The sequence below is a fragment of the Girardinichthys multiradiatus genome, chromosome 1, assembly GCF_021462225.1.
Source record: "Girardinichthys multiradiatus isolate DD_20200921_A chromosome 1, DD_fGirMul_XY1, whole genome shotgun sequence".
NCBI lineage: Eukaryota > Metazoa > Chordata > Actinopteri > Cyprinodontiformes > Goodeidae > Girardinichthys > Girardinichthys multiradiatus.
The window spans coordinates 27,943,773-27,959,042 of NC_061794.1; the positions used below are offsets into that span (position 1 = coordinate 27,943,773).

The 15,270-nt window shown below is 41.1% G+C and overlaps 1 protein-coding gene across 1 annotated transcript in view; it reads right to left on the minus strand.

Moving 5' to 3' along the window:
* Window positions 1-15,270, minus strand: part of LOC124867204 (ERC protein 2-like) — a 263,676-nt gene that overhangs the window by 2,584 nt on the left and 245,822 nt on the right. The window lies entirely within an intron of this gene.

The window sequence follows — 15,270 nt, forward strand, 5'->3', positions numbered from 1 at the left end:
TGTGTGTCTGTGTGAATTTGAGTATGCATAGTGGTGACCATTCTCAGGTTTCGTTGCCATTGACTGCACTTAAATTAATGATTCGGGGGCCCAAGAATCAACAAATGTGACCCCTGGCAGGCCATAATAGAGAGCACAACCTGCCTGTGGATGGGTATGAAGGCCGCTCCTCTTTCTTCTCTGTCAGCACCTCACTACCTCAGCACAACAGATGCATTCACTAGACAAACACACATGTGACGCCTGCACTCAAGTCGTGTATGAGGAAGTGTGTTGCCATGTGGTCATTGGCATGTGTACGCTTAGCATCCTATGAGTGTTTTACATGTCAGCAAGTTGTGACAGAGTGTTAAAATCGTATGAAATTTTGGGTATTCAGAGGTTCGGTGCGACATTTCTGGGCTTGATTATGCGGGCATGGAGAGACATGTGACAAAGCAAAGTATTTTATATCAGTTGGGAAAGCGGAAAGCACAACGTGAAAAATTTTGCCTGCTCAGATGACTGAGAGAGTGCTTAAGGACTTTGTAGTCAAAAGGTCACAATCCACAATTTTCTGCATCATTGGCGGTTAATGGCAGCAGTTAGGAAGGACGATCTGAAGAGCACAATGAGAACATTTTACGGATTTGTTTTTTTTTTTTTAGGTACAAGTGTGAACAATTTAGCTGTATAGAAATATTTCCAGTCACAAGAAAACATGGACCATCAATGAATGTTATAGATAAAATTATTTTACAAAGAAGAACCAAAGTTATTTTAGCAGCAGTAAGCTTTATTGTTGCTTGTCCGTTAGAAATCAAAACTATAAGGTCATGTTATACAGTTTTGACTCAGTGATGTATTTTTACTGGTTTTAATATTGTGAGGAACGTTGCTGATGGAAAACAAGCATGTCAAAACACAATCGTCCCCAACCCACCCCCCACCCCCCAGCTCCAATCCGCCATTCCTCATGTGTAACCCTCGTCTTCCTCCCTCCTCCTCCACTGTCAGCATGCTAGATGGTGGGATCAGACAAGGTGAACACTTTCTCATATTAATAATTGTTGAGCTTGTGTTTTGGGACAAAGAAATTATGAACATTTCTAGAATGTACTCAGCAGGATCTACTGAATATTACTAGTGAAAACCTATATACTACTGCTTGTTCCGTTGCTGATTAAAAGACAGGAAATTGTTCCTTCAAAGTAGTGGCTAGTGCCACATCCAGTTCATAACTGACAGCATAAATTGACCAGTTTAGTTTATCACAAGTGGACAGCCGGGGTAGAGCTAGGTCATAACATTGCTAAAAACATATATTTTGGTAAATGTTGTCATATACTCTATGTTGTATTCAGAACTTAAGTTTCACCACACAATTCATGTTGTTTCTGAGATACAGAATGTGACTCACTGTAAAATGATGGCCTAATGTAACCATTTTGAAATGTATTAATGCTGTTTTCATCAACATTCAGTATTTAACCCTTTTCACAGCAGCTGAACTTTAGTTGCAACCAGAAGCACTTTGTTTCAAGCAGGATTCATTAACACCACCTGCCACCTTTAAACCAACAATAATGTTTAGGAAGTGGGTTGGAAATTGTGTTTATGCTTTTAGTGAGAATTTGCACAGATGTATATAACACACACTGACTTGCTTAAAAAACACAACAGGTGATATGAAACTAAACAGCAGGATGATAAGACGGTGATCTCAAATTATTTCAGCATAAATCCAAATTTTTATTTGTGTCACAATTGTTGATCAATGTTTTTACTATTTTCGTCTTAAATTAGGCTGATCAAAAGTGAAACTACCTGAAGTTTTAAACATGGCACTCACAATACATTGACTGGTTGATGGTGTCCTCCGAATGTCTTGATGTGAGTCATTGCAACCCTTGTCTTCAAGTGCTACTAACAGAAACTGTATGTTAAATTGATCAATGTTGCCTTTGGAGACCACCAATGTGGTCTTTGCTTGAAATTGTGTGTTTTAGTGTTCATTCAACTCCCACACATACAAAAAGAGAAACACACCAAATTCAATTACAAGTACAAAGATTCAGGCCTCTCCTTAGCTCTCTGATACATGGAGAACTCTTAAACAAATTAGTTGAAGGAATGAGAAGGTGAAAAAATTGTGAGTGAGCTATTGTGAAACAAAAGCACAGCCCAAAAAAGTGAGCTGACTTTCTCACTGATCTGTGCAAATATTCAGTACCTTTTGAAAAGACCAGATGACATCAAGGTTAAGAGAGGATGCTCAATTTAAGCTCAGAAAAGGTCAAAAGAAACAGTAAGGACAAAATAATTAGAGCAAAAACAGTTGCACAGTAAGCTACTGTTCTGTTTGTGCATTTTATTTTGATAGGGGACAACTCTGAAATGTGTATGCAGCAACAAATGTAGTGTAAACCAAAAGGTTTGTTGCATTTCAAATCACCGGTCACAATTGTAAGTAAAAATAAATCTGTGCACTTGTGTTTATTTAGAAATTCTGAAAGTCTAACCTGCACATCAAGCTGTCCCAGAAACACAAAATATATTCTCTGCAACAATTACTTCAAGAGCTCATTCCTTCATCCTGCAATTTTTAACTTTTTCTTCTCCTTCTCTCTTTCTTTTCTCCGCCTGACTTTTACAACTTCCTCCTGGTTGAGGCTACAGCCCTAACCCAAACAAAACTCCATTTTTTAGTTATTGGCCCTCATGGCATGTAATGGAGAATCAAGCTAATTATCCCTACAGCTGTTTTCACTTGCTTTTTATGTAAGCAATACCTGGCTGATCCAGAGAGCAACAGTGAGGCCCTTCTTAGCGCTCCAGGCCTCCAGGCCGGCTGGAATTAGAGAGCATAATGCCAGGTCCAAACCCCCCATTCCTTCCCTACCGATACTGCCTTTGTGTACCCCTGAACCCATCTCCCAGCACACAAGCCCACCTAACTCAGCTTGACGCATCCCCCTTCTACCCAACACACACATATATACACTCACCCAGAGCCTCCATGTCCACCCGTAAATCTACCTCTCAAATCCCCCCTTTGAACTTTAACAAAGCTGCTCTTCAACAACTAAAATGGATCTGCACGACAAGTGCGCGCTTTCTTCCACTGATGGCAATTAATGACAGAGGTGAGCAAGGGTGTGGTTTAGGTTAAATGGGAACCATCTCCTTGTTGTATCGGACTTGGACAGAGATGGAGCCAGTGCAAAAAGACAGACAGGCGTAAGAGCAAAGCACAGGGTAAAGAGTGAAAGAAAACAATTCCTCACTGGCTAATTACGTAATTTCCTTCATCTGAATAAACACTTGCTTTGTAAAAGAAAGTGTGAGGAAGCTTCACCAATGCCAACTTTAAGGGGTTTGCTAAGGAGACCTACTAACACCATCCATAATTGCTCTCTCTAGCAATGCCACAAAGGTAGATCTCAGACAAAACATAGTCACCACAGTTTGTAGCTGTTGGGGAGTCATACCCCAAATTATACTTGAATGTTGATCTTTTCTTCTCCAGCAATCATTCAGAAGAGTGAGTCAGAGCAGATAAACAGTGGCTGGTGTATTGTTTCTCTCACAACAGTTCATACCTGACTACAACCAAAAATGTGTTAAGCACAAACACCACTAGGTGGAGTTGACTGTTGTTGGAAAAAAATATATACACTGCTTAACAAAATAAAGGGAACACTTAAACAACACAATATAACTCCAAGTAAATCAAACGTCTGTGAAATCAAACTGTCCACTTAGGAAGCAACACTGATTGACAATCAATTTCACAGCTGTTGTGCAAATGGAATAGACAACAGGGGGAAATCTTTGGCGATTAGCAAGACACACTCAATAAAGGAGTGGTTCTGCAGGTGGGGACCACAGACCTCTTCTCAGTACCTATGCTTTCTGGCTGATGTTTTGGTCACTTTTGAATGTTGCTGGTGCTTTCACACTCGTGGTAGCATGAGACGGACTCTACAACCCACACAAGTGGCTCAGGTAGTGCAGCTGTGGCAAGAAAGTTTGCTGTGACTGTCAGCGTAGTGTCCAGAGCCTGGAGGCGCTACCAGGAGACAGGCCAGTACACCAGGAAACGTGGAGGAGGCCGTAGGAGGGCATCAACCCAGCAGCAGGACCGCTACCTCCGCCTTTGTGCAAGAAGGAACAGGAGGAGCACTGCCAGAACAGAGCCCTGCAAAATGACCTCCAGCAGGACCTCTAGCTACCTCTAGCCAGAGGTAGCCTGACTGCCATTAGGTACCGAGATGAGATCCTCAGACCCATTGTGAGACCATATGCTCGTGCGGTTGGCCCTGGGTTCCTCCTAATGCAGGACAATTCTAGACCTCATCTGGTTGGAGTGTGCCAGCAGTTCCTGCAAGATGAAGACATTGAAGCTATGGACTGGCCCGCCCGTTCCCCAGACCTGAATCCGATTGAGCACATCTGGGACATCATGTCTCGCTACATCCACCAACGTCACGTTGCACCACAGACTGTCCAGGAGTTGGTGGATGCTTTAGTCCAGGTCTGGGAGGAGATCCCTCAGGAGACCATCTGCCGTCTCATCAGGAGCATGCCCAGGCGTTGTAGGGAGGTCATACAGACACGTGGAGGTCACACACAATACTGAGCCTCAGTTTGACTTGTTTTAAGGACATTACATCAAAGTTGATGTAAGTAGTGTGCCTGTAGTGTGTTTTTCCACTTTAATTTTGTGTGTGACTCCAGGCCTCCATTGGTTAATAAATTTGATTTCCATTGATGATTTTTGTGTGATTTTGTTGTCAGCACATTCAACTTTGTACAGAACAAAGTATTCAATGAGAATATTTCATTCATTCAGGTCTAGGATGTGTTATTTGAGTGTTCCCTTTATTTTTTTGAGCTGTGTATTTTTGTATCAATCTTATTAAATTCCAATCGAGAGGCAGAATGCATCTTTTAGTGAGTTAGACAATGTGCATGCTTTACTTATGTTGTTTCTTAGTTTTCATTTGTTTAAACAGTGCTTCATTACCTTCCTGTGCTACTTCAAACTGGCATTGGGTTGGAAATGAAGAAAAGAAACAAAACTCCCTTTTATTTTAGTCTAATAATACTAAAGCTTGTGTTAGGTGGAGGAAATAGCAGAAAAACTCCCTGCTCCATCTTTTCCCTCTGCCTGTTTTCCATTTTTTTGTCCTTAATCCTTTGAGGAATGATGGAGGACTGTGGAATGGTGGTTAGCTCCCTGATTTCACTCAAGGTGTGTCAGAATACAAGTGATACGGGTGGAATATGTTGTACCTGCTGCTAATGTGGATTATGACACACTCAAGCAGCTCTTCCCACACAAACAGCTGAATGGTTGTGCATGTATTCTTGCATGAAAATGAGAAGTTTTATGAATCATAAATTCACAGATATGGAAATGCAAAGGCAATCAATGTACATTTTCAAACTTGAGATGGAGTGGCAAATGAACTGGTTACTGGACTCCATTTTCAGTTTGGTTGGCCCTCACTGTTGACCAGCTGAATAATACGATCACCAATACGAAGCACTACCAGGCCCCACTCGTTACAACACGAGGAACTATGGGAGGAAGACTCAAAATGAGCTATTTTCAGTACAAGATGTTTAAAATAAAGTCAGAGCACACAGATTTGAGAAACTGCTACAAAACATTGAGACGAGTATAGGAAAGTTGGTCGGTTTAATCCTTTTGAGCTTTCAACCTCTGTCTGTCATGGATCATGCTGGATTTGAAAATGTTGGTAGCCTAATTGGAAATATCAGACTAAATGTAAAGACCTACATGATCCAGGAAATACACACACAGAGTGCTGTTTTTGTCATGTTCGCTTTTCTAACCATGCCCACTTGTCAATATAAGATGCTAACACATTTTATAATGGGAACTCCTGAATCATTTAGCCTTTGTTTTAAAAACCGTAATATCCAGTTTTACAGCAATTGCTTTTTCACACACATGGTGTGGTGTCACCACCACCCCTATAATAAGTTGTGGCTGCTAATGAAAGGAAGGCTAGAAAGAAATGATGCTATTATTATATTATTACTACACAAGAGCAATCTGCTGAAACTGGCACTGACAGGTTGAAGCTTTACAAAATCTGGAGATCAGAAATCAGTAATTCAGTAGTTTAAACATAAACACATAAAGGCCCAAAACCCATTTTTTTTGTCATAAAACTACATGCCCCTCTTGCAGGTAGAAAGCTGAGTATTCAATTCAATTCAGTTTTATTTATATAGCGCCAATTCACAACACATGTTGTCTCAAGGCACTTCACAACAGTCAGGTACATACATTCCAATTAATCCTAACAATTGAACAGTGCAGTCGGAGTTAGCTTTTTATTCAAATTGGATAAAAAAAATTTCTATCTAAGGAAACCCAGCAGATTGCATCCAGTCAGTGACTTGCAGCATTCACTCCTCCTGGATGAGCATGTAGAGACAGTGGACAGTCACTGGCGTTGACTTTGCAGCAATCCCTCATACTGAGCATGCATGTAGCGACAGTGGAGAGGAAAAACTCCCTTTTAACAGGAAGAAACCTCCAGCAGAACCAGGCTTAGTGTGAGCGGCCATCTGCCACGACCGACTGGGGGTTTGAGAGAACAGAGCAGAGACACAAAAAGAACACAGAAGCACTGATCCAGAAGTACTTTCTATGGGAAGGAAAAGTAAATGTTAATGTATGTGAAACAACAGATGCTTGGAAATCTCTCATCCTTCAAGATTTTGATCTGTCATACTCAGCTCTCAGAATTTCATCCCTAACTAATCTCACTCCAAGCGTTCCAAGCTTTCATGTAATTTTTTTATAAGAGAGAGAAAGAGAATGTGATTGACAGTTTTGTTTTTTTTCCATAGGAAAATGACCAGAGATCTGATGTGTGCCATCTGATTTCATGTCAATATTTTAAACACAACTTTAGCACTGTTCCTGCTTTTAATAGTGAGTACAGCAAGTTTGTGTTCCATAACAACACCTTGACCTGGAGCCTTAACCTTGACATAGAGCAGTGGCAGCCAATCAGAACCAGGGCCTTACATTAAGAGGCCCAAACACGCCTGCATCTTGAATGCAGTGCAGGCCCAGCCGGACGGGGGAGGAGTAGGGAGTGGGGGGACAAGTGAAACCTGAGCCCACATTAAAGCATCACCATCAGGTAGGAGATCAGGAGAGGCCTCCATGCTCTCAGAGTTTGCGGGGCCTCTGAAGCCCTATCTCACCTCCATCTGGAAAGAGAATCTGAGGGTAGCCTGATGGTTCGATAAAAGACCAATGCCGACTGACACGGTAACAGCCATTTGCCCTCCTTTGCAGGAAAAAAATGGATGCAAGTTGAGTTGTGGCACACTCTTATGTGGGTACTGTTGGGGGGGGAGATACTTTGAGTGTGTGTGTGTGTGTGTGTGTGGGGGGGGGGTTATAGGTGCATGGTGGCATTCAGATTGTTTTGATGGTTTGACCCACTACCTTGAAGCACAGTCACTGCCATTAGGTTTACAGAAACAAATTCAAAATGAAATGCATGTGCTCTGAACAAAAAAAGCAAAAACACAAAAAAACATGGGACTAACAGAGAAAGAAAATGTATTTGAAAATGTGTGTTTTCTACCTTTTTAGTGCTTGCTTTGCATAAAAATTCAACACATCCCACCATGACTGACTTGGTCACTTTTCTTGCATGGAGTTAATTCACCACCCTCCACTTGATGTCTTCTCAAGATGACATCGACTCCACTGACCCATTAGTTTTACTCCTGACCTAACTAGTTTCTTCCTCTCTTTAACTGCCCACAGACTCCCTGTTTCTCCATCTGTTCTTTATTGCCCACTGTTCAGCTCAGTTTCTCTTCTCATTGCCTCTCCATGACACCAAGTAGGATTCAAATCTGGAAAAAAGACATGTAACGAGATTTCTGAAAATTGTTCAAATGAAATTTTAAATATGCATTTGAGCAAATGTATATGTACATGCTTCAAAAAGTAAGGAGTACAATAGAAACTGTTCATTTTTGGTTAGGCTAAGTTTAACATGTATTAGGATTACTTCAAACAATCAAAAGAATGTGTTATTTTACTCTCAGTCTGTGTCTTGCTTATTTTATTAATGTGTGGATCAGATTTGTTGGTGTGTGAAACAGCTGTGCCAAGAAAATTATAATGTCTATTCAGGAGCTCCAGGTATTTCAGGTGAACAAGTTCAGACAGAGTTACACACAGTCAGTTACAGTTTGTTTGGTCATCAAACAGTGGAGGATATGCCTATTCTTGGTGAACATTTAAGCAAGAGCAGCGAAAGTGCTCCGAAGACCTATTGTAATCACATGATTTCTTATTATTCTTTTACCCCTTTAGGTGGCCTTTTGGGGGCCTAAACATATGTGAAAATGCACCAAACATTGCCCGAAATTGTCCCCCAACTAAACTATTCGGATTTAAATGGAATTAAAAAGGGGTGTGGCCAAACGGCCCTACAGTGCCCTCTAAAGGGAGAAAGATCAACTGGTAAGTTATAGCGATTTAATACTTGGTACACAGGTAGATCTCTTCAAGAATCAAGAAAAATAAAGTAGCTTGGAGGAGGATGTCAGCTATTTTGGATCAAAGAGTCATTTTGAGCGATTTTAATGTTGGAGACATGTGGAACTTTAGCAAAGTCCTCCTAGGGATTTTGAGCTATTTGGCTTCAAATTTGGTCAGTTTGCCCTTAAGGCCACAGGGGATTAAAAGTAATCAAAATTGTGTGTTTGTGAGCATGTTTAGGTGGCGTGGCCAGATCTCAAACTTTACCTACTAGCCAAAAAATTCAAACAGCTGCAACTTGCACACAGTAAGGCTGAATGAGACCAAACTTGGTATGATTGATCACCTTTGGATGCCTGATGACCCTTTTTGTTCAAATGCTGACATCATCAAAGTCCCGCCGCCTGAGAACAGGAAGTCACTTTTTTCGCTTGAAAAGGTCCCTCTCTGACCCTCTAGACCAATACACTTCAATTTTTGTCAGAAGACAGATAACAAGTTGGTCTCACTTGGTTTGGAACACAGACACTTTTCACAAGGGTGTGGGTGCAGCAACGCACCATAGGGTGATGTGATGCCGTTGTCTCGTTTACTACATACGTTCTATTTGAGCAAACTCCTCCAACAGCTTTTGACTTACATACTTTATATTGATTCAGTATGGTTTCAAGGCATTGGGGAACAAAAGTTATCAAAAGTTTTTTGTTGCATTACAGCATGTGGGCTTGGCAGTGTGGCAAGTTTGAATATCTTGCCGTTTGCATACGGTTTGCTGTAAATCACACATGCATGATCCCATTTGCTCCAAACTGGGTATGAACCATACATGTCAGTGTACAAACAGCTCAGTATGATTAGGCTTTTGGAGCATCAAAGCAAATAGGGGCATGGCCAAGCCTCAACATCTGAGATCTCCCCATAAAAGACGAAGGTGGCATATTTCGGTGGATTCGAGCAGTAGACTCACCAGTGGCATAGAGGTGGTGATGTGACACTAGCCGGGCTGAGGTATGAGGACGGGATCGCTGCTTGGAGCTTTAATTTATTTTACTCATTTCTTTTTAGTATGAGCGTGCTTGTTTTTTGGTTATTTAATTTTTTCCCATGTTAGACCAAATGTAAATGTTGTGTCAGCAAACAGGAATAAGATGGAGTGAAGAAGTTGTTGAATGGAGTAAGTGCTTTTGTTCAGGCAGAGCTCCACCAAGGCACTTAATGCTGAGTAAGTCCAGTCTCAGGAAGAACCAATCATGTGGTGGCTGTCTGTTTGGTGCTCTTGAGGTCAGTATAGCCCTAGGACATGAGACATATAGGATATACTCTGGGGATAAAGAGGGAGGCTTTCACAATGCCTGGTGGTCCACTAGAAATCTCTACCTCGGTATAACCTCTGAGTCACTTTGAGAGAGCAAAGGGTGAATGAATGTCTAAAAAGGATGCCGGACAGCTACTTTTAAACTTGGTCATTCTTAACATTGCCCCTTTCACAAATAGGCAGTTGAAATTTGTATCTAGTAAATGAACAACATTTGGCTCACAAAATTAAAATAACTTAAAAATATTGGATTTTAATGACTCTGAGGTAAAATTTAAGAGGAACCTTTGTTGGCTTCAAGTTTTTTTTTTTAAATCATTTTTATCATGACATTATTTTGTGTAAAATATTAAATATCTCTCCAAAAAGATGTAAGTAATAAAGATACCTCCTACACCATTTTCTGCTCCTCTCTTTCCTTCTATTATTTCAATGCACACACCACACTTCATGTACGTTGGCATCTTTAACACTATGATCTCAACTCATGGTTTCTTCAGCTTTTCTAAGATAAAGACTTCTAAGTTAATATTTAAGTTTAAGACCTACATGAATTACGAAAAATAATTAATCTGACCAAATAATTAAAATCACATTTGACTTACTCAAAAACTAAGGAGAATAAAACAGAACGTTGTCTGTTTAAGTTGATGATTTTTGACTCTGGCAAGAGACTTCTGTATATCCGTTATTTACATAGGGTTACAGCAAATTATTGAAATCCTTGTTTTCAGCTCAATGCTCTTTAAATATAAGCTTTCCCATGACAATGGAGCTAGTATTGGATAAAATAACAAGAATTTTCAGATTTTTAATTGTGATTATTGTAGAAAAACTAAATTGATGAAAAACTGTAAACGAATGAATGTACAAAATTATGATGAAACTAAATGTAATTTAAGACATTGTTTTAGGGTCTTATACAGAAATAATTTAACTTAAGGCTTTTTAAACAATTGCTGAAACCATTTAAATTAAGACATCTCTCAGGGTGAATGTTTTTCTGACTGGTTACGTAATGCATTAATGCATCACGCTTGGAAATAATTACTTATGAATATAAATACCATATGAGAAGTCCTTTGCACTGCTGTTGCATGCTTTTAAACTGCAATGTTAATAACTTTTATCACTGATATATCCTGGAGCACTTCTTTTTATGCTCCCTCAAGGCGGTTAGAGCTTTTACAAAAACCTCATAAAAATAAGGGGAAATGTAAACTTCTTTGCTGTATAAGTTCCAGTGTAGTAAAACTGTAATTTGCATAACTGATCACATGCAAAAAAAACTTTGTTCATAACTAGCATGAAGGATAACCTCATGGGCAAATTGTAAATAAATACTCAACATTTTTCTATTTTTTGTAATTACCGATTTTGCACACCAACAAAAAATCTAAAATTTCCACAAAATAGCAAAGCATCTGCAAAGGTGGTGTGAACATGACTTTTCCCATCCTTTTGAAAGTAACTGTTTTAATTTCAGCTTCCAGTTAGCTCCCAAACTTTTGAATTGTACTGCTACCTTTTGATGCACAGCATTTGATGACTGCTTAATTAACTAAATTAATTTCATAATACTATGGGAACCCTCATAAGTTAGTTTTAAAAACCTTTTTAGGTCATACTATCTGTTATGTTTATCTGTAACAGATTTTAAATCACAGAGTTCTGCTTTTGGCCATATAAGGTAGGGAACAAATCCTAGAGTTAAAGTTATATTTTAGCACTTTAAACTTTTATCATTTTAAGTCACTACATGCAGTAGTTTCAAGAAGGTCCATGACCCACTCTGTCAGTATCTGCAAAGTCAGACAGAAAGAGTAGTGGTATAAAAAAGTAAGGAGGGGGGGCTAGAAGGTGGTAGTGGCATTACCATTTAAACGTAAAGGAGAGACAGTATTAGAGAAATGGGAAGACACATTTAACGGTGGCACGTCACGGAAAACGGTAAAATATCAATTCTACCACAAGTTAAATTATCAGAGCCACTCCTAATTCCACATAAGTCTCTGAATTATAAAAAAGCCTAAGAAGTGCTGTAAACTTATGAAAAAATTTTTTTAACTCTAACTAAAATCCTCAATTCTCTGTCCAAAGTCATCTTGAACCTTTAATAACCCTTTGGAGTACTCAGCAAAGATATTGAAGGCTTTGCCTGTGAAATCTAAAGGGAGATGCTCAAGATCATAAATAAGCATCATTCAATGTGACAGCTTTGGCTCTGCCTGCGGAGAGAAAGCAAATATTCCTCATTGGTTCTGACAAAACGACTCATAGTCCTGTAATATTTACTGCTCCAAACACCCTTTACACATTAAATAAGTGCTGATGGAGACATCCACACTGACAGTGCAAGGCATGCTTAACATTTACTCTCTAGCTGTGGGATTACAGCATTAGATTATGATGCATGGGCTCAGCGCATACATCTTTGTTATGATACTCAAAAAATGATTGGAGTGGAGCACAGACTGTAATGTATGTAAACTTGTCTTTGCTGTGTTTATTAAAGTTTTTGATGTGGAAATATTGATTGCCTCTGAAGTTAGGGATCTCCTTTCAGTCCTGGCTCCTTTAATGCAGATAACTTAAACAAAAGCATGACATGCTGTTCCAAACATCATATTGATATCCAGAGAAAAAATACTTCACATTAGAAAGGAAATAACAAAAAGAGTGAGAGAGAGATGCTGACAGGTCACACTTGATGACCTGCAGAAAAGTGTGTCAGTGAAGTATGTGCAGACTTCCAGTAACTCATAAAATTTGCTGTATGAAATGTTGCCATGTGTGTGTTTGCACAGGATTTTGTGTGAACTCCATTTCGTCTGGGCGGAGCTGGGAACAGTATCAGCTTTAGGCCTCCCAAGCAAGGTCATGTGCTGATGTTTAGTAGGAGCTTTCTCAGGTCACAGACTTTGACTTTCAACCATCACTCACATTACTCCACATCTTTGAGTGGTTCTGTTTAGCTGGCATACCTGACATCTCTCTTCCACTTTACCATAATAATGGGTGACAGCTGCCTAACTCTGCTTACCAAGTTAAAAGAAATGTTAACCCAAATAGTTTCTGGAGATGTAATTCACATCATAAAGTTGATTTGGTCTCCTATCAAATAATGTAAGGTAACCAGCTTTGGAAAATAATCGTAGCATAGATTTGGAGACCAGGAAACTGAAATTTTAGCAAAGCACACCTAAAAATAACATTTCTGTTAAAGACAAAAAAAGAAAAGTGGCAAACAATAAAATCAACAGTTGCTAGTTTTGGATCAAACTTTGCTTTTCATTATTCTCAGACTCAAACACTTGGGACTAAAAGATACAACGGCTGTAGATGACATTAAAACAGTTGGACATTGAGACCCTTCTGCATTTTTCTAAAATCCACTTTAAAACAGCCCCAGCATGCCCATATTAACAATGAAACTAATTCATTAAATCTAATGCATTAAACCCATGTTTACCTGAAGATATCAGTCCATGAAGACTCAGTATTCAGAATTACACTGTAGTTGGCATGTTCCCATTGTTCTTAGTGTGGAATGTATTTATTGTTTTGCAGACAGCTTGTTTCCAACATAAAGTTATTTTTGTACAATTATAACAATTGAACCTAGCTTGAAATGCTGAGTCTTCACAATATTTAAGGATGAAAGTTTAAATAAACAGCACCCCCTTCCACCACCCCCAACCCCCTATGCTCTTTTTGTTTTATGAGGCAGAGGAATGATTAAACTATAAGCAAACCTTTAAACTGTCTATGCTGGTACCAATTGATTAGAGGGGGAGTTTACATTTTTGAACGAAGGTTACGAATGTAACTACGGTTCAATGAATCCCAGATGACCGTCAGAGGCGGTGCTTCAAGCACTGAATGATCATTCTTGCGCATGCGCAGGTCGAGAAATTAATAACAACATGGTCACATGTGACCTACCGGTGGCTCACGTGAGTCTATATAGTCACATGACACCGGGAGCCCAGTCCCGACAATCTTCTCGCGAGCACGCAGAGACCAAGGGAACGCTCTGGCGGTCATCCGGGATTCATAGAACCGTAGTTACATTTGTAACTTTTGTTCAGTTTCATCCCTACTGACCGCCAGAGGCAGTGCTTCAAGGACTGGATGACGCATACCAACAGGGTCCCGAGGGATCCCACGGAGACCCCAAGGAACACAGCAACACCACTAACCTCAGCGGGACGCAGAAGGCGGGTGCTCCAGTATGCCCTGCAGGGGATGCGGCTTGGCGACGTTCACCCTGTAAAACCTAGCAAAGGTGCTTGGCGCCGTCCAGTAAGCAGCTTCACAAATGGCCTCCAGAGGCACCCCGGTCATGGCAGCCCACGAGGTGGAGAGGCTCCTAGTGGCGTGACATCGCACGCCGCACAGCAGGGGCTGATCTTGCAAGGAGTAAGCCACAGAGATCATCTCCACAAACCAACGTGCCAACCGCTGTCTAGAAAGGGCCTGACCCTTCCAAGAGCCAGCATAACAAATGAAGAGACAGTCCAACGAATGGGTGCCGTGGAGCGACATATGCCTCAAGCGCTCGGACAGGGCAAAGAGGCTCAGAGGGGGCACCAGGATTAAATCGGGAAAGCCAGAGCGGCAGCACACTGCCAGACACTGCAGGCACCTTTGGCACAAAGGAAGCATTAGTCCACAGTGTAACACTGGAGCCATCCGGGTTCCACCGACAACTTGGTACAGACACAGACAGAGCATGCAATTCCCCCACCCGTTTGGCAGAAACTATGGCCAACAGGAAGGCGGTTTTCAGGGAGAGCCACTTGAGGTCCGCCCTCGTAACGGGCTTAAAAAGGGGAGACTGAAGAGCCGCAAGCACTAGCGACAAATCCCACGTAGGGAACACAGGGCGCCAGGGTGGATACAAGCGCCTGGCACCTTCAGGAACAGTGTGACATCCCCGTGCAGGCTGCTCCTCTCCAGGTTCACCCTCAAACCCAGCTGACGTATGTGGGCGAGCACCGTCCGGGTGTCTCAGATCGCCTGATCGTGGGTTGCAGCACAATGAGCCAGTTGTCCAAATAAGGCAAGGATCCGCAGTCCCCGTGCCTGCAGGGGGGAAAGGGCTGCTGCCACACACCAGGTGAACACCCGAGGAGAAAGGGAAAGACCAAAGGGAAGAACCCGGAACTGGAAGTGCCTCCCGTGAAAGGCAAAGAGGAGGAACCGCCAATGATCTGGAGCAATGGAGACATGAAAATAGGCGTCCTTCAGGTCGATAGCCATGAACCAGTCTCTTGGGGGGATCGCCTGTAGGACCTCCTGGGTGGTCAACATATGGAAAGGCAGAACCTTGAGAAAAGTATTCAGACCCTGGAGGTCCAGAATTGGACGAAGACCACCGGTCTTCTGGGGAACCAGAAAATAAACTGAATAAAAA